Below are 22710 nucleotides of genomic sequence, written 5' to 3' on the forward strand. Positions count from 1 at the left end.
GGTGAATCGCTTGAACCCAAGAGGTTGCAGTGAGCTGAGATTGCGCCACTGCACTCTAGCCTGGGTGACAGAGAGAGACTCCATCTCAAAAAAAAAAAAAAAAAAAAGCGAAGTAGTGCTGCAGGCCTTAAGACAAAGAATCTAACATTGCCAGGGTGGGTTAAATAAGGAGATCCCTGAGCTGGTCAAAATAAATCCCTGGAATTCTGCAGACAGGTGAGAGAAAGACACCCCGTGCAGAAAGAGGGACATCCCCTCACAGGTAACAATAGGGTGTGTGTGTGGCTAATCGTAATTGACTTGTGTGACTGGAAGGGTGAAATGTGACTAAGGAATGACAAGAGGGTAAAGAAAGAGACAGGTTGCAGTGATGCTTCCAATATTTTCCATGAGAATGAAAAATCAGTATATTTATATTGAAATGAAAACAAAAATATTGCTGGAGTATAAATGAGAAAATGTTTCCTGCAAAACCTCTGCTGGCTTTAGAGTACCAGGCAAACATCAGTTATTGCTGCTGCTACCCATGTTGTCAAGTGACAGCAAGTTAGGGAATGCTATCCTTAAAAGATTGCATGTAATTTCAAACCGTTGTAGGAAATGCAAAAAACAAAACAAAACAAAACAAAAACCATAAAACGCCTTTAGGAGGGATGCTGTCTTGATCCAAATTGAAGGTGATTTATTACTGTGAGTAATCAACAGTAGTAGGTCCACATCAATTTTATATCTAATTTAAAATTTTGAGCTCTCCATGTGCTCATTAAAGAATATAATGAATGGCCGGGCATGGTGGCTTATGACTGTAATCCCAGCACTTTGGGAGGCTGAGACGGATGGATCACGAGGTCAGGAGATTGAGACAATCCTGGCCAACATGGTGAAACCCTGTTCCTAATAAAGTACAAAAACAGTTGGCCAGGCGTGGTGGCCTGTAGTCCCAGCTACTCGGGAGAGTAAGGGAGGGGAATTGTTTGAACTCGGGAGGTGGAGGTTGCAGTGAGCTGAGATTGCGCCACTGCATTCCAACCTGGGCGACAGAGCGAGACTCCATCTCAAAAAAAACGAAAGAAAGAAATACACATAAAGAAACTGAAAAAAAAATTAGTCACATATTCTTGAAAGAATTACTGGTAACATTTCAGTGTTCTAGCACTTTTTTCTAAATATACATGTAGATTTTCCCCCATTAATCAGATTTTTCTTTTTCTTCTTTTGTGTGTGTGTGTGTGTGTGTGTGTGTGTGTGACTGTGTTTTGACCCGACCTCAGATCTCTGCAACCTCTGCCTCCCAGATTGGAGCAATTCTCCTGCCTCAGCCTCCCAAAGTAGCTGGGATTACAGGCACCAGCCACTACGCCAGCCTAATTTTTGTATTTTTAGTAGAGACGGGGTTTCACCATGTTGGCCAGGCTAGTCTCAAACTCCTGACATCAAATGATCCGCCCGCCTCAGCCTCCCAAAGTACTGGGATTACAGGTGTGAGCCACTGCGCCCGGCAGCCCGGCCTTAATCAGATTTTTCTAAAAACAATGTGGGAAATCTCCTGGGGACCACAAGATCGATTCAGCCGCTGGCCTGTGTCTGGGGTTTTCAGAATGAGAGTCTGGAGGGAGTCCCCAGCACTCTCTTCAGAGGCAATACCGCTCTCGGCCACAAGAGGGGGATGTGTGCTCAGGAACGTGGGCCCCAAAGCTGGAAACCGCTGCCCTGGCACCTGGCGCTGGCAGCTCCCACTTGGATCACCCTTAGTCATTCTTAGATTTATTGCTTACTGCTCAGTGTGCTTCTTGGAAACCTTGGTTCACGAGGAGAAAAAGACAGAGCTCACATGCTCGCTCTTGCACCGTTCTGCCCGAATTTGGCAAATCTTTGGACAACTCTCCCCTCGGGTTGGAGCCTTGGGCTTTGCAGGTCATCGCCCCCAGCCTCACACCCTTCAGCAATTTCCCATCATTGCCCAGGACCCGTAAGACCTGTCAGCTCCGGATGCCCTGGTCCAGCTTCCGGCCTCCTTCCCTGTCGCCTGCCACCCCTCATACTCTGTTTTCAAACAGCAGTGGGCTGATGTCAGCTGCGATTGCAATCACTGACCTCTGCTACCAGTAGACCTTCTGGCATGCTGTTTTGTTTTTGTTTTTGTTTGAGAGGGAGTCTTGCTCTGTTGCCCGTGCTGGAGTGCAATGGTGCGATCTTGACTCCTTGAAACCTATGTCTCCCGGGTTCAAGCAATTCTCGTGCCTCAGCCTCCCAAGTAACTGGGACTACAGGCACCCACCACCATGTCTGGCTAATTTTTTGTGTTTTTAGTAGACACAAGGTTTCACCATGTTGGCCAGGCTGGTCTCGAACTCCTGACCTCAGGTGATCCACCCGCCTCGGCCTCCCAAAGTGCTGGGATTACAGGCGTGAGCCATCATGCCCGGCCTGAACTTGGCAAACCTTTGGACAGCTCTCCCCTGTGTTGCAGCCTCAGGCTTCGTAGGTCATCGCCCCCAACTTCACACGCTTTACTGGTTTCCCCTCATTGCCCTGGACCCGGTCTGAACCTCTTATAAGACCTGTCAGGCCCCAATGCCCTGGCCCCGCTTCCAGCCTTTTTCCCTGCCACCCACCACACCAGATACTGTTACCAGACAGCACTGGGCTCCTGTCAGCTGTGATTGCAATCGCTCAGCTCTGCCACCAGCCGACCCTCCTGTAAGTAACTTTCTAGAAAGCTCTTCCCAGCATTTCTTGGTTTGTTTGTTTGTTTGTTTTTGAGACGGAGTCTCACGCTGTGGCCCAGGCTGGAGTGCAGTGGCACGATCTCAGCTCATTACAACGTCCACCTCCCTGGTTTAAGCGATTCTCCTGCCTCAGCCTCCCAAGTAGCTGGGATTACAAGCACACACCACCACACCCAGCTAATTTTCATATCTTTACTAGAGACAGGGTTCAGCCATGTTGGCCAGGATGGTTTTGATCTCTTGACCTCATGATCCGCTCACCTCGGCCTCCCAATGTGTTGGGATTACAGGTGTGTGAGCACCTTACCTGGCCTTCCCAGTATTTCATAAGGAGTTACCTCTTCCCAGAAGTCTCCCTCCAGCCTGCCCAGAAGTCTCCCTCCAGCCTGCAATTCTGTATTATGTAATTATCTGAACTTCTGTGGGGCACAGTGAGCCCCCGTCACACCACTTAGCACTCTGGAGTGTCTGCCTGCCTTCTGAGATGGAAGCTCCATGAGGGAGAGCATGTGTCAGCCTCATGCATGCATATCCCTAGCACCTTGACACTGTGCTTGGCACCCCATAGGGCTCAGTAAGGATTTTACTAAATATGGCCAGGTACAGTGGCTTGCACCTGTAATCTCAGCACTTTGGGAGGCCAAGGTGGGAGGATCACTTGAATACAGAAGTTTGAGACCAGCCTGGGCAACAGAGTGAGACCCCATTTCTCCAGTATATTAAACACTCAGCCAGGTATGGTGGCGTGCACCTGTAGTCCCAGCTACTCAGGAGGCCAAGGTGGGATAGTCGCTTGAACCCAGGAGCTCAAGGGTGCAGTGAGCTATGATTGTGCCACTGAACTCCAGCCAGTCTGGCAGAACAAGATTCTGTCTCTAAAAAAAGTTGACTAAATGTGTGAATGAAGGAATGAATGAGTGTGTTCTTCCCTGTTCCCTGAGAAGGGTCTGCAAAAGCCAGTGCACTTCCTTCCATCCCCTTCCCTCCCTGTTCACTGGGTGCCTCTCATTGCCTCCCAAGCCTCTGCAGACACATCCCAAAGAACAATGCTGCTGAAGGACTAGGTCTGTTCCTTGTGATGGTGGAAAGAAATGGGATTCAGGCTGGGTGTGGTGGCTCATGCCTGTATTCCAAGCACTTTGGGAGACTGAGGTGGGAGGATTGTTTGAAGCCAGGAGTTTGAGTCCAGCCTGAACAACACAGTAAGACCCCATTTCTACAAAAAACAAAGATTAGCCAGCTGTGGTGGTGCATGCCTGTAATCTCAGCTGCTCGGGAGGCTGAGGCAGGGGGATAGCTTGAGCCCAGAAGATTGAGGCTGCAGTGAGCCATGACCACGCCAGTGCACTACAGCCTGGGTGACAGAGTGAGACCCTGTCTCTAAAAAAAAAAAAGAAAAAGGTCAGGTACAGTGGCTCACACCTGTAATTCAACACTTTGGGAGGCCAAGGCAGGTGGATCACCTGAGGTCAGGAGTTCGAGGCCAGCCTCACCAACATGGCGAAACCCCATCTCTACTAAAAATACAAAAATTAGTCGGGCCTGGTGGTACACACCTGTAATCCCAGCTACTTGGGAGACTGAAGCAGGAGAATTGCGTGAACCCAGTGGGTGGAGGTTGCAGCGAGCCGAGATCATGCCACTGCACCCTAGCCTGGGTGACAGAGCAAGACTCCGTCTCAGAAAAAAAATAAAAATTAAAACAATAAATAAAAGAAATGGGATTTGGAGTGAGGCCGACCCAGCCTCAGAACTGGCTCTACCACTTACCAGCTGTGCATGTATCTTATTTTCTTTTGTTTTTACTTTTCTTTTTTTTTTTTTTTTGAGACAGAGCCTTGCTCTGTTACCCAGGCTGGAGTGCAGTGGCACGATCTCAGCTCACTGCAAGCTCTGCTTCCCTTGTTCACGCCATTCTCCTGCCTCAGCCTCCCGAGTAGCTGGGCCTGCAGATGCCCACCACCACGCCCAGCTAATTTTTTGCATTTTTAGTAGAGACGGGGTTTCACCATGTTAGCCAGGATGGTCTCCATCTCCTGACCTCGTGACCCACCCTCCTCGGCCTCCCAAAGTACTGGGATTACAGGCATGACCCACCACACCTGGCCATGTACCTTATTTTCTCCATTTGCAAAGTGAGGAAAACAGGACCAAACTTGCAGGGTTGCTGTGAGGCAGCGCTTGCCAGCCTGACACGTGGTAGGTAGTCATTAGATCAGGGTCTTCCTCCCGCTTTCCCAGTGCCCCCGCCTAAGCTTCCTCCCCTCTGGAGCCTTGGGACACACACACCCCTGTAATCTCAAGTAGCAACCGCTACTACCCTGAACCACCTCTGTCCTCCCCCAGGTTACCCTGTCCTCTATCCCCCCACAGAGAATAGTGACAGACATAGAATAGATGCTCCAAAGATATGAAAAGAATGAAGGAATGAATGAAGCAGCCACTGCAGTCTCCCCTGGGGCGTGTTCTCCGGTAGACACCAGCCTCCTTTTTTTTTTTTTTTTTTTTTTTTTTTTTGAGACAGAGTCTTACTCTGTCACCCAGACTGGAGTATAGTGGTGTGATCTCGGCTCACTGCAACCTCTACCTCTGCCTCCTGAATTCAAGTGATTCCCCTGTCTCAGCCTCCCAAGTAGCTGGGATTACAAGCAACCAACACCACATCCAGCTAACTTTTGTATTTTTAGTAGAGATAGAGTTTCACCATGTTGGCCAGGATGGTCTCGATCTCCTGACCTTGTGATCTGCCTGCCTTGGCTTCCCAAAGTGCTGGGATTACAGGTATGAGCCACCACGCCCGACTTGAATTTTTGTATTTTTATTAAGAGATAGGGGTTTAGCTGGGCGCGGTGGCTCAAGCCTGTAATCCCAGCACTTTGGGAGGCCGAGACGGGCGGATCACGAGGTCAGGAGATCGAGACCATCCTGGCTAACACGGTGAAACCCCGTCTCTACTAAAAAATACAAAAAACTAGCCGGGCGACGAGGCGGGCGCCTGTAGTCCCAGCTACTTGGGAGGCTGAGGCAGGAGAATGGCATAAACCCGGGAGGCAGAGCTTGCAGTGAGCTGAGATCCGGCCACTGCACTCCAGCCTGGGTGGCAGAGCGAGACTCCGTCTAAAAAAAAAAAAAAAAAAGAGAGAGATAGGGGTTTCACCATGTTGGCCAGGCTGGTCTTGAACTCCTGACCTCAGGCGATCCACCTGACTCGGCCTCCCAAATTGCTGGCATTACAGGCATGAGCCACTGCATCTGGCCTGCCACCAGCCTCTTGATAGGCAGGCCAGACAGAGCACCTGTGAACACACAGGTGCCAGGACATCCTTTCAAGGCAAGGACAAGGAACAGAAAAATTGACACTGGACTTTACCAGAGAACAAAGAGGAAGGAGGAGGGAAGATGAAGAAAATGTATAGCCCTGTGGGAAAAGGAAACTTCGAGAACTGCTGGGCCTGGATTCTTGTGCATGGATTAGGGCACCCCCACAAGTCGCCCCAAGGATCACACCCGCGCGACTGTGTCATCTGAGCAAACCCCTCCGAAGGGTGGCTGCATTCCCCACAGCCATTGCTGGTTCTAAGAGAACAAGTTTCAAAAAAGGCTTTAAAAATGTTTTTATTGATTTATTTGTTATTTTTGGTAGAGATGGGGTCTCAATATGTTGCCCAGGCTTGTCTTGAACTCCTGGCCTCAAGTTATTCCCCTCCCCAATCCCACCTCATCCTCCCATAGTGCTGGGATTACAGGTGTGAGCCACTATGCTCGGCCCGAAATCACTTTCTAAATTTGCCCCTTTCATCATGTTTCCTCTTGTGAACATTTTATATCACGTGTATCCCGAGGCCCCCTTGACAGCCCTCCTCAGGCCTCCTGTGTTATATGTGATGGGAACACCCCCAGAGCTTCCTCATCTGTGACGAGCACCCACTATCTCTCCAGTCAGAACCATTGACTGATGAATAAGGGCTGATTTCTTCTCAAATGATCACCACCCCCAATTCATTACATTGCAAAGACTGAGCTCAGAATGGCTTATCTGATGCTTGGTGCGGTTATGCTTTTTTGGAACACTGTTCATTGAGGACACAAGTTCTCTCCCGTGTGATGCTCTCGGGTGCAAGCTGTGATGGGGGTTTCACGCACTTCTGTGCTGTGTCCTCCCCTGTGATTTTCGCATCTCTGATAACAGCTCGCCTCCATCTGAGGATTTTCCTCCGCTGGTGCCATTGATCGGGAGTCTCTCTAGTATGAATTATGAGATGAATGGAAATTTTCCCTTATTCATAATATTCAAAGCTTCCCTCTGCCCTGTGAGTTCTTTGATATTCTACTGGAAATCCTGCCCAAGTGTTTTGCCATGTGTATCAGACCAGTAGAGTTTAGGCTTAGAGTCTGCAATTTTCCCAAAGGGTACCTTTTTTTTTTTTTTTTTAAGAGATGGGGTCTTGCTCTGTTGCCCAGGCTGGAATACAGTGGCATGATTATAGCTCACTGCAGCCTTGACTTCCTGGGCTCAAGTGATCCTCCCACCTCAGCTTTCTGAGTAGCTGGGACTACAGGCACACACCACCGTACCTGGCTGGTTTTTAAATTTTTTATAGAGATGAGGTCTCACTGTGTTGCCCCGGCTGGTCTCGAACACCCAGGCTCAAGCGATCCTTCTATCTCGGCCTCCCAAAGTACTGGGAGTACAGGCATGAGCCACCGTGCTCAGCCCAAACTTTATTCTGAGTGCCATGGTCATTGCTGATGGTCAGCACCCTCTGGAATGCAGCGGGGTGCCCACCCCACCACTCTGCATTCTGCCCATCCTTTAAGCCTGGCCCAAAGCCCACCTGTTCCCTGAAGCCTTCCTGGGGTGCTATGAGCCTGAAGCCCTGCTCCCCTGCTTCCCTTAATGATAATTCACTGCCTGCAAAACCGTTTAACACTCATGCCACACTTAGCCCTTCATTAACTTTTGATGACGTTTTCTTTCTGAGCAGACTGAAAGATATTTGAAGAGGGGCCGCCTCTTGTCCTCTGGATGTGCCAAGACTCCTCTGAACCCCGAGACACTCAGGGTGGCTTGGTGGACTGTGTGGACAAGCAGACTGCTTATAACTCTGATGATGTCGTCTAGGCAGACAGGTTTGTGGTTCAGGGCATTACCCTTCCACTGAAGACATAGCCCGCCTTCTTCAGGGTGATTGTCCCTTGAAGGTCACACAGGGAGGAAAGTGATCTTATACTTACTGCCACCTCTTCCTCCCCTCCCAACCTCCAGCTGTAGGCAGGCCAGCAGCATTAGACGAGGTGGCCGATGCGTCGTCTCTGCAGTCTCAGCTCTGCCTGAGAGGTGTTGCTAGTTGCCCTGCATTGCACTAGCCCTGGGAGTGATTTTGGGGATGGGCAGGCAAGGAACAAGCAAGAAGTCAGTGTTGCTGGTCAGGCGCAGTGGTAGCTCACACCTATAATCCCAGCACTTTGGGAGGCCAAGTTCTGCAGATCACCAGAGGTCAAGGGTTCAAGACCAGCCTGCCAGCATGGTGAAACCCCATCTCCAGTAAAAATACAAAAAATAGCCAGGCATGGTGGCGCACACCTGTAGTCCCAGCTACTCAGAAGACTGAAGCACTAGAATCACTTGGACCCAGGAGGCGGAGGTTGCAGTGAGCCTAGGACATTCAACTGCACTCCAGCCTGGGTGACAGAGAAAGACTGTCTCAAAAAAAAAATAGAAGTCACCGTTGCTGTGGAGCTGTGCATTCACAGTCCTAGTTAAGTATGACCAGCTCAGGGACCACCCTCGATGTGAACTTGGGGCTCTCTGAAGGGAAGGCTACGCCTTAGGTCTGTCTCTGTGTCCACAGTGCCCAGCTTAGCATCTGGCTCATAGTAGGTGTGCATTCAGTATCTGCTGAAGGAACATTGCACTCTGGTTCCAAGGCAGCCAAGGAGTTCGTGGTGGTAGCGAAGAGAACAGACCTTAAGGACTGTACTGAAATGTCCCACCTGGGTCTGCTCCTGCCCCTGGGGAGGACATCGTCCCATTGGTATATGGCTAAGTTCTGGGTCTCCAGGACACAGGACAGTAAAGGCCCCTCGCCTTTTGTTGGTGGTGAAATGTCAATCTCCCCTGAAGAAAAGGGAACAAATTTTGTGTACAAGTCCAGAGCTGTTTTTTTTTTTTGTTCTGTTTTGTTAGTTTTTTTGTTTTGTTCTGTTGTTTTTTTGCAAGATGGAGTCTTGCTGTGTTTCCCAGGCTGTAGTGCAGTGGCGCAATCTCAGCTCACTGCAACCTCCGCCCCCCAGTTCAAGCGATTCTCCTGACTCAGCCTCCCGAGTAAGCTGGGATTACAGGCGAGTGCCACCACACCCAGCTAATTTTTGTATTTTTAGTATAGACAGGGTTTCATCAGGTTGGCCAGGCTGGTCTCAAACTCCTGACCCCGCCTGCCTCAGCCTACCAAAGTGCTGGGGTTACAGGTGTGAGCCACCGGCCAAGTCCAGAGTTTTATATAGCCTTGGAGCTCTCTTCTAACTTTAAAAGCTACAAGCTGGGCATGGTGGCTCATGCCTGTAATCCCAGCACTTTGGGAGGCCGAGGCGGGTGGATCACCTGAAGTCAGGAGTTGGACACCAGCCTGGCCAACATGGTGAAATCCCATCTCTACTAAAAATACAAAAATTAGCTGGGTGTGCCATTACATGCCTGTAATCCCAGCTACTCGGGAGGCTAAGGCAGGAGAATTGCTTGAACCTGGGAGGTGGAGGTTGCAGTGAGCCGAGATAATGCCACTGTGCTCCAGCCTTGGGTGACAGAGGAAGACTCTGTCTCAAAAAAAAAAAAAAAAAACGGCTGGGCACGGTGGCTCATGCCTGTAATGCCAGCACTTTGGGAGGCCGAGGCAGGTGGATCATGAGGTCAGCAGTTCGAGACCAGCCTGGCCAACATGGTGAAACCCCATCTCTACTGAAAATACAAAAATTAGCTGGGCGTAGTGGTGGACACTTGTAATCCCAGCTACGCGGGAGGCTGAAGCAAGAGAATCACTTGAACCCAGGAGGCAGAGGTTGCAGTGAACCCAGACCATGCCATCGCACTCCAGCCCGGGCAACAGAGCAAGACTCCGTCTCAAAACAAACAAACAAAAAACCTAGTAAGTTCAGTATGTTCTTGGTATCTTGGTACAAATAGTAAGAACTAGTTCTTAGTGTTGGCACTGCCTATGAGAACTGCATTTCCCAGAAAGCCAAGTCTTCCACACTGCTGAACTTTGACTTGGTGAACATGTCAGCAGGTCACTGAGCATTCAGGAGAGAAGGAAAGGGAGTTCCCTGGCCAGCTGCCTCTGCATCTGCTTACCAGAGACCCGTGTATTTACCCAGTTCTCTCCAGGCCAGAGGAGACAGCCAGTTGCTGGCTTCATTGCTCCAGTCCTGGAATTGTATAGCTGGAATGCCATTTACAGTGAGCCTCCAGAATATCCTCGGCCGGGTGCAGTGGCTCACACCTGTAATCCTAGCACTTTGGGAGGCCAATGCAGGCAGATTGCTTGAGCCCAGGAATTTGAGACCAGCCTGGAAAACATGGTGAAATCCGGTCTCTAATGAAAACAAAACTAAGCCGGGCATGGTGGTGTGTGCCTGTAATTCCAGCTACTTGGGAGGCTGAGGCAGGGGAATTGCTCGAACCCAGAAAGCAGAGGTTGCATTGAACCAAGATCATACCACTGCACTCCATTCTGAGCAACAGAGCGAGACTTGATCTCAAAAAAAAGAATACCCTTTCAAATCCCTCCTCTGATGATGATCCCAAGCCAAATTGGATAAGAAATTACAAAAACAGGTGGAGGTGGAGGAGATTGAAATTAACAACCAAGCTGAGCATGGTAGCTCATACCTGTAATCCCAGCACTTTGGGAGGCCAAGGCAGGAGGATCACTTAAGTCCAGAAGTTTCAGACCAGCCTGGGCAACATAGCAAGACCCTGTCTCTGTAAATGATAATTTTAAAAAATTAGCCAGGTGTAGTGGAGCATGCCTGTAATCCCACCTACTCAGGAGGCTGAGGCAGGAGGATTGCTTCAGCCCAGGAGGTCGAGGTGGCAGTGAGCTATGATACCACTGCACTCCAGCCTGGGTGACAGAGCAAGACCCTGTAAGAAAAGAAAAGGAGAGAGAGAGACAGAGAGAAAGAAAGAGGAAGGAAGGAAGGAAGGAGGAAGGAAGGGAGGGAGGGAGGGAGGGAGGGAAGGAAGGGGAAAGAAAGAAAGAAAAAGGAAGGAAGGAAGGAAAGGAAGAAGGAAGAAAAGGGAGAAGGAAGGAAAGAAAGAAGGAGAGGAGCGGAGGGGAGGGGAGGGGAGGAAAGACCAGGTGAAGGCTATTGGAGAAGCAAAGGACTGGAGGGAAAGGTCACCCTAAACTAGGCACCCCCATGGGGGTGGCAAAGACTGTTCTAAAGAGAATGAGAGGACCAGGCACAGTGGCTTACACCTGTAATCCCAGCACTTTGGGAGGTCAAGGCAGGTGGATCACTTGAGGTCAGGAGTTCGAGACCAGTCTGGCTAAAATGGTGAAACCCTGTCTCTACTAAAAATACAAAAATTAGCGAGGTGTGTGGCACAGGCCTGTAATTCTAGCTACTCAGGAGGCTAAGGCAGGAGAATTACCTGAACCCGGGAGGTGGAGTTTGCAGTGAGCCATGATCAAGCCATTGCACTCCAGCCTGGGTGTCAAGAGCTAGACCCTGTCTCAAAATAGATAAGGAGAATGAGGGGCTTCTATGAAATTGCTCAAAAAACTGGATCTAGATGGAGAGCTATAAAGACACCCCTACCCCATCCCCACTCCCCACTATGGAGGGTACCAGATCCCTGTCCAGAAGAGTCAAGCCAGTGCCCTGAAGCCCTAACTGGGTCTCTCACTGGGCCTTTGGCCCTCACTTGCCAAGTGCATAAGTGACTCACAATCACAGTCGCTGTCATGTGTCCAGGGCCAGTGGTGCCAATTGTTTCCCATGCAGTACCTCATTTAGTCCTCCCAGCAACCCTTTGAAAGAGATGTGTTTCTATCCTCTTGTTACAAATGAAAGAAAAAAAAAGACTTAAAAAGGCTAAATAACTTGCCCAAGGTCATGCAGCTAGTAAGTAGAAGAGCAGGGGTTCAAATCCAGCTCTGCCCATCACCCACGCTTCTAAAAGTTCTAATTTTTCCATTGAGGAATTTTTAAATTCCATTTGCTGGAAGAACCAGCCCATTTTCTGTCTGTCACAGGGCCATCTTGAAATAGTCCCTTCTTCAGCCTGTCAAAGCCACGAAAACTTTCCCAAGATCCTAAGACCAGTAGGCAAGAAGCACTTCCAATCCCTGTTAAAGCCTTGTTCATGAGAGAACTCAAGCTTTCTACCCGCAGCCACTGGAGTTTCTGATGTGGGAACTGGGGGACATTCTTGAGCCATGGAAGCCTTGAGGCCGTTGGGACTCAGGAATCTGTGATGATGCCCTCAGTTCCGTGAGTCTTGGATTCCAGTTTATTTCTGCTTCACTATGTCTGAGGCCTCCTCTCCTCGCAGCAGCTATTGGGGCTGAAATGTCCAAAGTGGCTTTTGCAGTCACATGACTGATGCCTCATGTTCTTCCATGTGGTCTCTCTCCCTGACAGAGCAGTCTTGTCATCTCGTACAGTTGTTGGGCTCTGAGAACTCTCTATGGATGCTGTACACCATTGTGCCATTAACTCTATGGCAACCCTCTACGGATGCTCTTCGCCATTGTGCCGTTACTCTGTGGCAACCCTCTATGGATGGTCTACGCCATTGCGCCATCACCTGTGCTACCCCCGGCCCCTCTATGGAAACTGCTGCCCGGGCAGCTGTGTCACACCAGCCTCTCTGCCACCCCCAAGCCCCCAAATATACAGTTCACTGGACCAGGATCCCATATAGGCTAGCCAATGATTTTGAAGTCATCTGGCTCAAAAATGGAGGGAAAGCCAGCCAGGCCAGTCAGATGGCCCTTTTTGGAAATTGGAGCAGAGAAACCAGACAGTAGAATCAGTGAGCCACAAGATGTCCTGAAGGCAAGTAGGGCCTGGTTGGACCAGTGTGCTGGCCAAAATTACACTGGAGAAGAAACTTGGTGATTGAAGCAAAACCAAAATGAGCTATGCCGTGGAGAAAATCTCCTTGTTGTGGAGGAAAAATGAGCTTGGTTTTGGCAAGAAGATAAAGGAGGAGAGGGCGAGAACAGAGCTGGGACTCCACAAAGGGCCGAGAGAGGCCAGCCCAGGGCTGCCTCCTGCCGTGGGTGCCATTGCAGCCAGTTTGCCACTCGTTCCCTCGGCTGTCAGTTGGCCTAGAAGTGGGCGGGTGACTTAGCTGTGCTGATAAAATGTATGGGGATTTCCAGCCCATGCAGCATGCTGTCCCATTTGCCAGGTACAGTGGCTCACGCCTGTAATCCCAGCACTTTTGGAGGACGAGGCAGGTGGATCACAAGGTCAGGAGTTCAAGGCCAGCCTGGCCAAGATGGTAAAACCCCGTCTCTACTAAAAATACAAAAATTGGGGGCTGGGCACAATGGCTCACACCTGTAATCCCAGAACTTTGGGAGGCCAAGGTGGATGGATCACCTGAGGTCGAGATCAGATCAGTCAGGCTAACATGGTGAAACCCCATCTCTACTAAAAATACAAAATTAGCTGGGCATGGTAGCACACACCTGTAATCCCAGCTACTCGGGAGGATGAGACAGGAAAATCACTTGAATCCGGGAGGCGGAGGTTGCAGTCAGACTCCGGGATTGTGCCACTGCACTCCAGCCTGGGCAATAGAGTAAGACTCTTATCTCCAAAAAAAAAAAAAAAAAAAAAATAGTAGTTGGGCGCAGTGGCAGGTGCCTATAATCCCAGCTACTCTGGAGGCTGTGGCAGGAGAATCACTTGAACCCAGGCAGCAGAGGTTACAGTGAGCCAAGATCATGCCACTGCACTCCAGCCTGGGCGATAGAGTGAGACTCCATCTCAGAAAAAAAAAAAAAAAAAAGCATCGGGAGTTGTCTGGGACCATCTTGAGACCATGAGGCAACAAGACCAAGGGGAAAAGCCCACATACTGAGGATGGCAGAGCCTATGTCCTCCATGACAGCATTGAGCCACCATACCTATCCTGGAATCCCCACTTCCAGTTTTACTGGTCTGTAAGTCACTGTCTTTATTTTCTAGGCAGATTTCTGCTACCCACAGCCTAAAGCATTCCTCACCGCTTCTCAGAACCCCATGACTCTTGCTATAACTCCCAGTGGAAAATCAACCTAAGTTTAGACATTAGAAATCAAATTATTGCTCATATGGAGGGAATAAGAATCAGGATTGGTCCTAGCCTACAGAGGAATCCCAGCTCTGAGTCCTAGCCCCAAAGCCTAGGGGATATGGACAAGGAAAGAAAGAGATATTCACAAAAGTTCCAGAAATCTTTTTTTTTTTTTTTTTTTTTGAGACGGAGTCTCGCTCTGTCGCCCAGGCTGGAGTGCAGTGGCCGGATCTCAGCTCACTGCAAGCTCCGCCTCCCAGGTTTATGCCATTCTCCTGCCTCAGCCTCCCGAGTAGCAGGGATTACAGGTAAGCACCACCATGCCCAGCAAATTTTTTCATATTTTTGTATTTTTAGTAGAAATGGGGTTTCACCGTATTGGCCAGGATGGTCTGGATCACCTGACTTCGTGACCCACTGGCCTCGGCCTCCCAAAGTGCTGGGATAACAGGTGTGGGCTACCATGCCCAGCCTTAGACATCTTCTAAAACAGGGCTCAATAGTGAATTGTAGCAATTCAGTGGGGCTTTAATGCCTGAGATTTGGAGCAGGAGCAAGGGAACTAACTGGAAGAAGTTGATGGCGGCCAGAACTAAACTGTCCTAGTGGGAAACTAGGCCTTTTGGTTACTGTCCAGCCATCAACTTTAGTGCCATTTTAGATTCTCAGGAATAAGGTGTCCTCAGTTGCCATTCTCTGTGTGCATAGCCACCATCCCCCACCCCCACCCCCTCTGCAACTTTGTTCATTCCTCATCTCTCCCACCTCTCCTCTTTTTTCCTACATTTTCTTTCTGGCTTCTCTTTTTTTTCCTTGAGATGGAGTCTCACTGTCACCCAGGCTGGAGTGCAGTGGTGCAATCTTGGCTCACTGCAAGCTCCACCTCCTGGGTGCAAGTGATTCTCCTGCCTCAGCCTCCCAAGTAGCTGGGACTACAGGTGCCCACCACCACACCCAGCTAATATTTTGTATTTTTAGTAGAGACTGGGTTTCACCATATTCGTCAGGCTGGTCTTGAACTCCTGACCTCATGATCCACCTGCCTCGGCCTCCCAAAGTGCTGAGATTACAGGCATGAACCACTGTGCCTCTTTCTGGCTTCTCTAAGCAAAGCTGGGAGCCAGAAATCTACAATACCTAACTCACTTCTATTAAGAACTCAATGGGCCAGGTGTGATGGCTCATGCCTGTAATCCCAGCACTTTGGGAGGCTGAGGCAGGTAAGTCACGAGGTCAGGAGTTTGAGACCAGCTGGCCAACATACTGAAACCCTGTCTCAACTAAAATACAAAAATTAGCCTGGCATGGTGACACATGCCTATAGTCCCAGGTACTCAGGAGGCTGAGGCAGAATTGCTTGAACCCAGGAGGCAGAGGTTGTGGTGAGCCGAGATTGTGCCACTGCACTCCAGCCTGGGCAACAGAGTGAGACTCCATCTCGGGGAAAAAAAAAAAAATCAATGAGAGAGTTACTGTAGGAAGAGACAAGGATGTATTTTGGAAGACTTAGAATGCTGGTTGAAGGCCAAGGAATGAGGTTGGTAGGAGAGAAGCAATCAGTTGATGAAGACTAAAGAAAGCTTTCTTTTGGTCTTTCATCAAACAACATGGTGTGTGTGTGTGTGTGCGTGCGTGTGTGTGTGTGTTGCTTCAACACAAGAAATATGCCTGATTCTTCCCTTATGGAATGAGAAGCTGAACCCAAGAGCTCTAGCCCGTCCTCTTTAAATCTCCCTTTTTGAAAATATGAAACAAAGAGAAACTGGCATCCTCCTAATGTATCTTAGAAATACACATTATTTCATTTTAATCAAACTTGGAGAAAAACCATCCCCAGCCCCATTTTCCCATCTCCAAACAATCTTCAGCATTTGTAGAGATGTGGCCCTGGAAATTCATCAGATATATGGGGCCCACCCATGGTGTGTTGTGATATTAGAATTTGCAACTGCCAGATTCTGGCACCAACCCCAGCACCTCTCAATGCTGTCCTTCTGCACCCACATATTGTATGATGTTTTGAAGGGCAAAGCCAGTGCAACACTGATTTTTGCCTGTTGCTTTTTTCCCTCAACAGAGACGTAAGGAATGAAAGCTTCGATTGGGGTGAAAGAAGCAAAAAAGTTTAAACCCCTACTTTAATGGGATTAATGCTTTAACGTGAATCTTTTTTTTTTTTTTTGAGATGGAGTCTCACTCTGTGGCCCAGGTTGGAGTGCAGCAGCGTGATCTCGGCTAACTGCAACCTCCGCCTCCTGGGTTCAAGTGATTCTCCTTCCTCAGCCTCCCAAGTAGCTGGGACTACAGGTGCCCACCACCATGCCCAGCTAATTTTTGTATTTTTCGTAGAGATGGTGTTTCACCATATGGGCCAGGCTGGTATTGAACTCCTGACCTTGTGATCCACCCGCCTTGGCCTCCCAAAGTGCTGCGATTACAGGTGTTAGCCATGGTGCCAGGCACTTAATGTGAATCTTAATAAACCCTGAATTCCTCCAGCAAGTTTCCCTATATATCACTGAGGATTCTCTGAAATCCAATAAGGAAAAATATTGGAAGACTTTTTCCCCTTCTTTGTCATCAAGGTCTTTCTCCAGGATGAATAGTGCCTGAAAGTTCTTCCACAATTTGTGCAAGCTCATTCCTTTTTTTGTGTGAATTCTCCAATGATGAGAAAGCTAAGCTTGTCCCCAAGTGATTTTCCACACTAATTATACTCCTAAGACTTCTCTCCAGTGTGGATGATCTCACATTCCGTATTCTCCATGCTTCCCCGAGTTTTCCACCTTCATTACATATGACCATTTTAAGTCCCACCTGAATTAGCTGATACTGTGGTTCTTCCTCCTCCATTATACTCACAAGACCCCTCTCTGCTTACAAAATCCCAGATGTCTGATTAGATCTGGGCACCATCTCAAAGCATTTTTACATACATTACACACAGTTTTCCTCCTTTGTGAATTCTCTGATGTTGAATGAGCTGTACTTTCCTCAAAGCTCTTGCACATTTCTGCATTGATAGAGTCTTTGTTGCATGTCAATTAGCTGATGCTGCATTGGAATGTTGACGATGCCTCCCCATCCCCAGGGATTCTCTCCAAAATCAACGTTACAGTGTTCAATAGCATGGGAGTCCCAGGGAAAACTGTCTATATAAATGACAGATGTTCTCTATGATACAAACACTAATATTGAATAAATTCTGAATTCTGTTGCACAACTTGGCCGTATCTTATTTGGAGTTTCTCTCACTTCTAAAACATGTAAATGGAATAATGGATTTTTTCTGTATTCATGGCACTCAATAGGATGGGGTCCTTAAAACGGTTCTCTACAATGTCCCCATATTTGCAATGGTCCAAGGGGTTCTTCCTGACTGCCACACAAACAAAATCCACTGACGACCATGGCATTAAACAGTTTCATTGATAAACCCTGAATTCCTCCAGCAAGTTTCCCTATGTATCACTGAGGATTCTCTGAAATCCGATAAGGAAAAAAATTGGAAGACTTTTTCCCCTTCTTTGTCATCAAGGTTTTCCTCTGGGATGAATTAGCCTGATTAGTGCCTGAAAGTTCTCCCACGAGAAGTATTTTTTCTTTTTCTTTTGAGATGGAGTTTTGCTCTTGTTGCCCAGGCTGGAGTACAATGGTGCGATCTTGGTTCATCACAACATCCGCCTCCCGGGTTCAAGTGATTATCCTGCCTCAGCCTCCCTAGTAGCTGGGGTATAGGCACCTGCCACCATGCCTGGCTAATTTTTGCATTTTTAATAGAGACGGGGTTACACTATGTTGGCCAGGCTGGTCTTGAACTCGTGACCTCAGGTGATCTGCCCGCCTTGGCCCCGAAAAGTGCTGGGATTACAGGTGTGAGCCACCATGCCCAGCCTACTCTGATTTTTCAAAATTCTTGTGGTAAAAACAAGATAGAGATGTTGGAGTTAGTAGTCACTTAGAGATTGAAAAATGTCTTCAAGAGGGGTTAAGTGTTGTCAGATGTATCTGCGTGGCCAAGAACTTAGATACAATGAAAAAGGATGAAAGTTAATTCATGTCACGTAATCACAAAAGGTTGTGTTCACAATGATGCTGGGGATCTCACGAAGGTTCCTCAATATAGACAATATCTTAACAATAGCCATATTTTAAGCAGTCCTCTTTTCTCTCCACAATGTATTCCTGGAACTGCTTTGTTAAAAAGTCACATTTTCAGGCCGGGCGCGGTGGCTCAAGCCTGTAATCCCAGCAATTTGGGAGGCCGAGACGGGCGGATCACGAGGTCAGGAGATCGAGACCATCCTGGCTAACACGGTGAAACCCCGTCTCTACTAAAAAAAAATACAAAAATCTAGCCGGGCGAGGTGGCGGGCGCCTGTAGTCCCAGCTACTGCGGAGGCTGAGGCAGGAGAATGGCGTAACCCGGGAGGCGGAGCTTGCAGTGAGCTGAGATCCGGCCACTGCACTCCAGCCTGGGCGACAGAGCGAGACTCCGTCTCAAAAAAAAAAAAAAAAAAAAAAAAAGTCACATTTTCTTTGAATAATTACTCATATCCTGAAGCAGCGTCAAAATAATTCTAATTCTAATAAATACATCACAAAAATAAAAAAATAGCCAGGTGCGGTGGCTCACGCCTATAATCCCAGCACTTTGGGAGGCCGAGGCACGTGAATCACCTGACATCAGGAGTTCAAGACCAGCCTGGCCAACATGGTGAAACCTTGTCTCCACTAAAAATACAAAAACTGGCCGGGCGCAGTGGCTCACACTTGTAATCCCAGCACTGTGGGAGGCCAAGGCGGGAGGATCACAAGGTCAGGAGATCGAGACCACATCTCTACTAAAAATACAAAAAATTAGCCGGGCGCGGTGGCAGGCGCCTGTAGTCCCAGCTACTCAGGAGGCTGAGGCAGGAGAATGGCGTGAACCCGGGAGGCGGAGCTTGCAGTGAGCTGAGGTGGAGATCGTGCCACTGCACTCCAGCCTGGGCTACAGAGCAAGACTCTGTCTCAAAAAAAACAAACAAACAAAAAAAAACAAAACAAACTACCCAGGCAAGATGGTGCTTGCCTGTAATCCCAGCTACTCGGGAAGTTGAGGCAGGAGAATCCTTTGAAACCAGAAGGCGGAGGTTGCAGTGAGCCGAGATCACGCCACTGTACTCTAGCCAAAACAGAAACACGCCAAGTAATCCCACTTATTTTTTTTTTTTTTTTTTTTTGAGACGCAGTCTTGCTCTGTCATTTCAGCTGGAGTGCAGTGGCATGATCTCAGCTTACTGCAACCTCCGCTTCCCAGGTTCAAGGGATTCTCCTGCCTCAGCCTTCCGAGTAGCTGGAATTACAGGCACTCACCACCAAGTCTGACTCATTTTTGTATTTTTAGTAGAGATGGGGTTTCACCATGTTGGCCAGGCTGGTCTAAAACTCCTGACCTCAGGTGATCCACCCACCTCTGCCTCCCAAAGTGCTGGGATTACAGACATGAGCCACTGTGCCCGGCCTCAATTTGGTACTTTTTTTTTGAGACAGAGCTTTGCTTTCCTTGCCCAAGCTGGAGTGCAATGGCATGATCTTGGCTCACTACAACCTCCACCTCCCAGGTTAAAACAATTATCCTGCCTCAGCCTCCCAAGTAGCTGGGATTACAGGCATGTGCCACCATGCCTGGCTAATTTTGTATTTTTAGTAGAGACAGGGTTTTGCCATGTTGGCCAGGTTGGTCTCAAACTATTGACCTCAAATGATCCACCCACCTCAGCCTCCCAAAGTGCTGGGATTGCAGGCATGAGCCACTGCGACCGGCCCGTTTGAGTGCTTTCTATCAATCCACCTTTGTCTCCTGACTCTTCCTCCTCTTCATATTGTTATTGAGTCCATCTTAGTGAGTTTTAAATTTTTGTTATAAAATTTTTGTTTTAGAATTTCCATTTGAGGGTTGGTGCTGTGGCTCATGCCTGTAATCCTAGCACTCTGGGAGGCCGAGGCAGTCGAGTGACTTCAATTCAGGAGTTTGTGACCAGCCTGGGTGACATGACAACACCCTGTCTCTACAAAAAATACAAAAATTGTGCTCACTTCAGCAGCACATATACTAAAATTGGAACAATACAGAGATTAGCATGGCCCCTGCGCAAGGATGACACGCAAGTTCATGATGTGTTCCCTATTCCTGCTACAGTCCACTGCCCGTTACCTCGCTTTGCTTCCCTTCCCCAGATCCTGCCATAACGTCACAGGCCTGTGACATCATAGCCTTCCCATGTCCATCTCGTGTTGCACCACTAAGGTTGGCAATTGGAAAACAATCTGCCCATCCCCACTCAGGCATGGTGGCTTGCCACCTACTGCTGTAGCCCTCGTGCAACAATAAATAAATAAATAAAAATACAAAAATTAGCCAGGCATGGTGGTACATGCCTTTAGTCCCAGCTACTAGGGAGGCTGAGGTGGGGGGATCACTTGAGTCTGGGAGGCAGAGGCTGCAGCGAGCTGAGATCGTGTCACTGCACACCAGCCTGGGCAACAGAGTGAGACTCTTGTCTTAAAAAAAAGACGGCCAGGCACAGGGGCTCATGCCTGTAATCTCATCTACTTAGGAGGCTGAGGCAGGGGAATCACTTGAATCTGGGAGGGGGAGGTTGCAGTGAGCCGAGATCATGTCAGGGCACTCCAGCCTGGGCAACAAGAGTGAAACTCCGTCTCAAAGCCTCAAAACAAAACAAAACAAAACAACAAACAAGGCCAAGTGCGGTGGCTCATGCCTGTAATCCTGGCATTTTGGGAGGCCGAGGCAGGCAGATCATGAGGTCAGGAGATCGAGACCATCCTGGCTAACACGGTGAAACTCTGTCTCTACTAAAAATACAAAAAATTTAGCCAGGCGTGGTGGTGGGTGCCTGTAGTCCCAGCTACTCAGGAGGCTGAGGCAGGAGACTCACTTGAATCCGAGAGGTGGAGGTTGCAAGTGAGCCAAAATCAGGTAACTGCACTCCAGCCTGGGTGACAAGAGCAAGACTCCATCTCAAAAAAAAGAAAGAAAGAAAGAAAGAGAGAGAGAGAGAGAGAGAGAGGAAAGAAAGAAAGAAAGAGAGAGAGAGAAAGAAAGAAAGAAAGAAAGAAAGAAAGAAAGAAAGAAAGAAAGAAAGAAAGAAAGAAAGAGAAACAAACAAAAAACAAAAAGTAAAGAAGTAGCCAGGCATGGTGGCAGATGCCTGTAATCCCAGATACTCGGGAGGCCAAGGCACTAGAATTGTTTGAACCAGGGAGGCAGAGGTTGCAGTGAGCTAAGATTGTGCCACTGCATTCCAGCCTGGGCAACAGAGTGAGACTCCATCTCAAAACAAACAAACAAACAAAAAGAAAAAACCTAATAAAAGAAAAGCCAGCCTGAGCGACAGAGCAAGACTCCATCTCAAAACAAACAAACAAACAAACAAACAAAAACTAATAAAAGAATAGTAAGAGAATATTAAGCAACTCTACCTATATGAATCCAACAAGTTGGATGAAATGGACCAATTCCTTGAAAACTACAAACTACCAAAAAACACTCAATATGAAACATAATTTTTTAAATCTTGCAACAATTTAAAAAATTGAATTCATGGTTTTTTATTTTATTTTGTTTTATTTCAAGACTGCATCTCACTCTGTCATCCACACTGGAGTGCAGTGGCACAATCATGGCTCACTGCAGCCTTGACTTCCTGGGCTCAGGTGATGCCCCCACCTCAGCCTCCTGAGTAGCTAGGACTACACATGCCTGCCACCACACCCAGTTAATTTTTTTATTTTTGTAGAGACAGGGTTTTGCCAAGTTGCCCAGGCTGGTCTCCAACTCCTGGAGCTCAAGCAATCCACCTGCCTTGGCCTCCCAAAGTGTTGAGATTACAGACATGAGCCGCCAGGGCCGGCTGAATTCTTTTTTGTTGTTGTTTTGTTTTGTTTTGAGATGGTGTCTCGGTCTGTCACCCAGGCTGGAGTGCAATGGCGCAATCTCAGTTCACTGCAGCCTTCGTCTCCTGGGTTCAAGCAATTCTCTTGCCTCAGCCTCCCAAGTAGCTGGGACTACAGCCTCCCAAGTAGCTGGGACTACCACCATCACGCCCAGCTAATTTTTTTGTAATTTTAGTAAAGACAGGGTTTCACCATGTTGGCCAGGCTGGTCTCAAACTCCAGACCTCAGGTGATCCACCCACCTCAACCTCCCAAAGTGTTAGGATTACAGGCATGAACCACCATGCCTGGCCTTGAATTCATAGTTTTAATAAAACAATTTCTTGTCTTCGTGGTCGCATACAACTAGTTTGATGATTCCCTGGAAGAACCCACGTGACTGCAGATCAAGGTCTACTCCAGGTGGAGATTTCTTACAGCGGAGGATACAATACAGGAACAGCAGGGAAAAGGATATTAACAGATGAAGGCTGGAAGGTCAAATGCACACTTTCTTATCCTCTCTCTGCAGGGACAGCACAGACATATCTTTTCCAGGAGCAAACTGCAAGGACCTGTGTGAGACTCCAGAACTCAAATGGAGTCAAAATTTGTGTGGTTAGGCCAGGCACAGTGGCTCACCCCTGTAATCCCAGCACTTTGGGAGGCCGATACGGGAGGATTGCTTGAGTCCAGGAGTCTGAGACTAGCCTGGGCAACATGGTGAGACCTCATCTTTACTTAAAA

At 48.4% G+C, this 22710-nt stretch overlaps 1 protein-coding gene and 1 non-coding gene across 13 annotated transcripts in view; one reads left to right on the forward strand and one right to left on the reverse strand.

Moving 5' to 3' along the window:
• RABGEF1 (RAB guanine nucleotide exchange factor 1) overlaps window positions 1-22710 on the reverse strand; it is a 1203668-nt gene that overhangs the window by 130802 nt on the left and 1050156 nt on the right. The gene's annotated exons all lie outside the window — the stretch shown is intronic.
• LOC117073784 lies at window positions 20096-20199 on the forward strand. The gene has a single exon (XR_004433353.1). It is a non-coding gene; the product is annotated as a U6 spliceosomal RNA (small nuclear RNA).

The sequence above is a fragment of the Trachypithecus francoisi genome, unplaced genomic scaffold (genome assembly GCF_009764315.1).
Source record: "Trachypithecus francoisi isolate TF-2019V2 unplaced genomic scaffold, Tfra_2.0 Lachesis_group4, whole genome shotgun sequence".
Taxonomy (NCBI): domain Eukaryota; kingdom Metazoa; phylum Chordata; class Mammalia; order Primates; family Cercopithecidae; genus Trachypithecus; species Trachypithecus francoisi.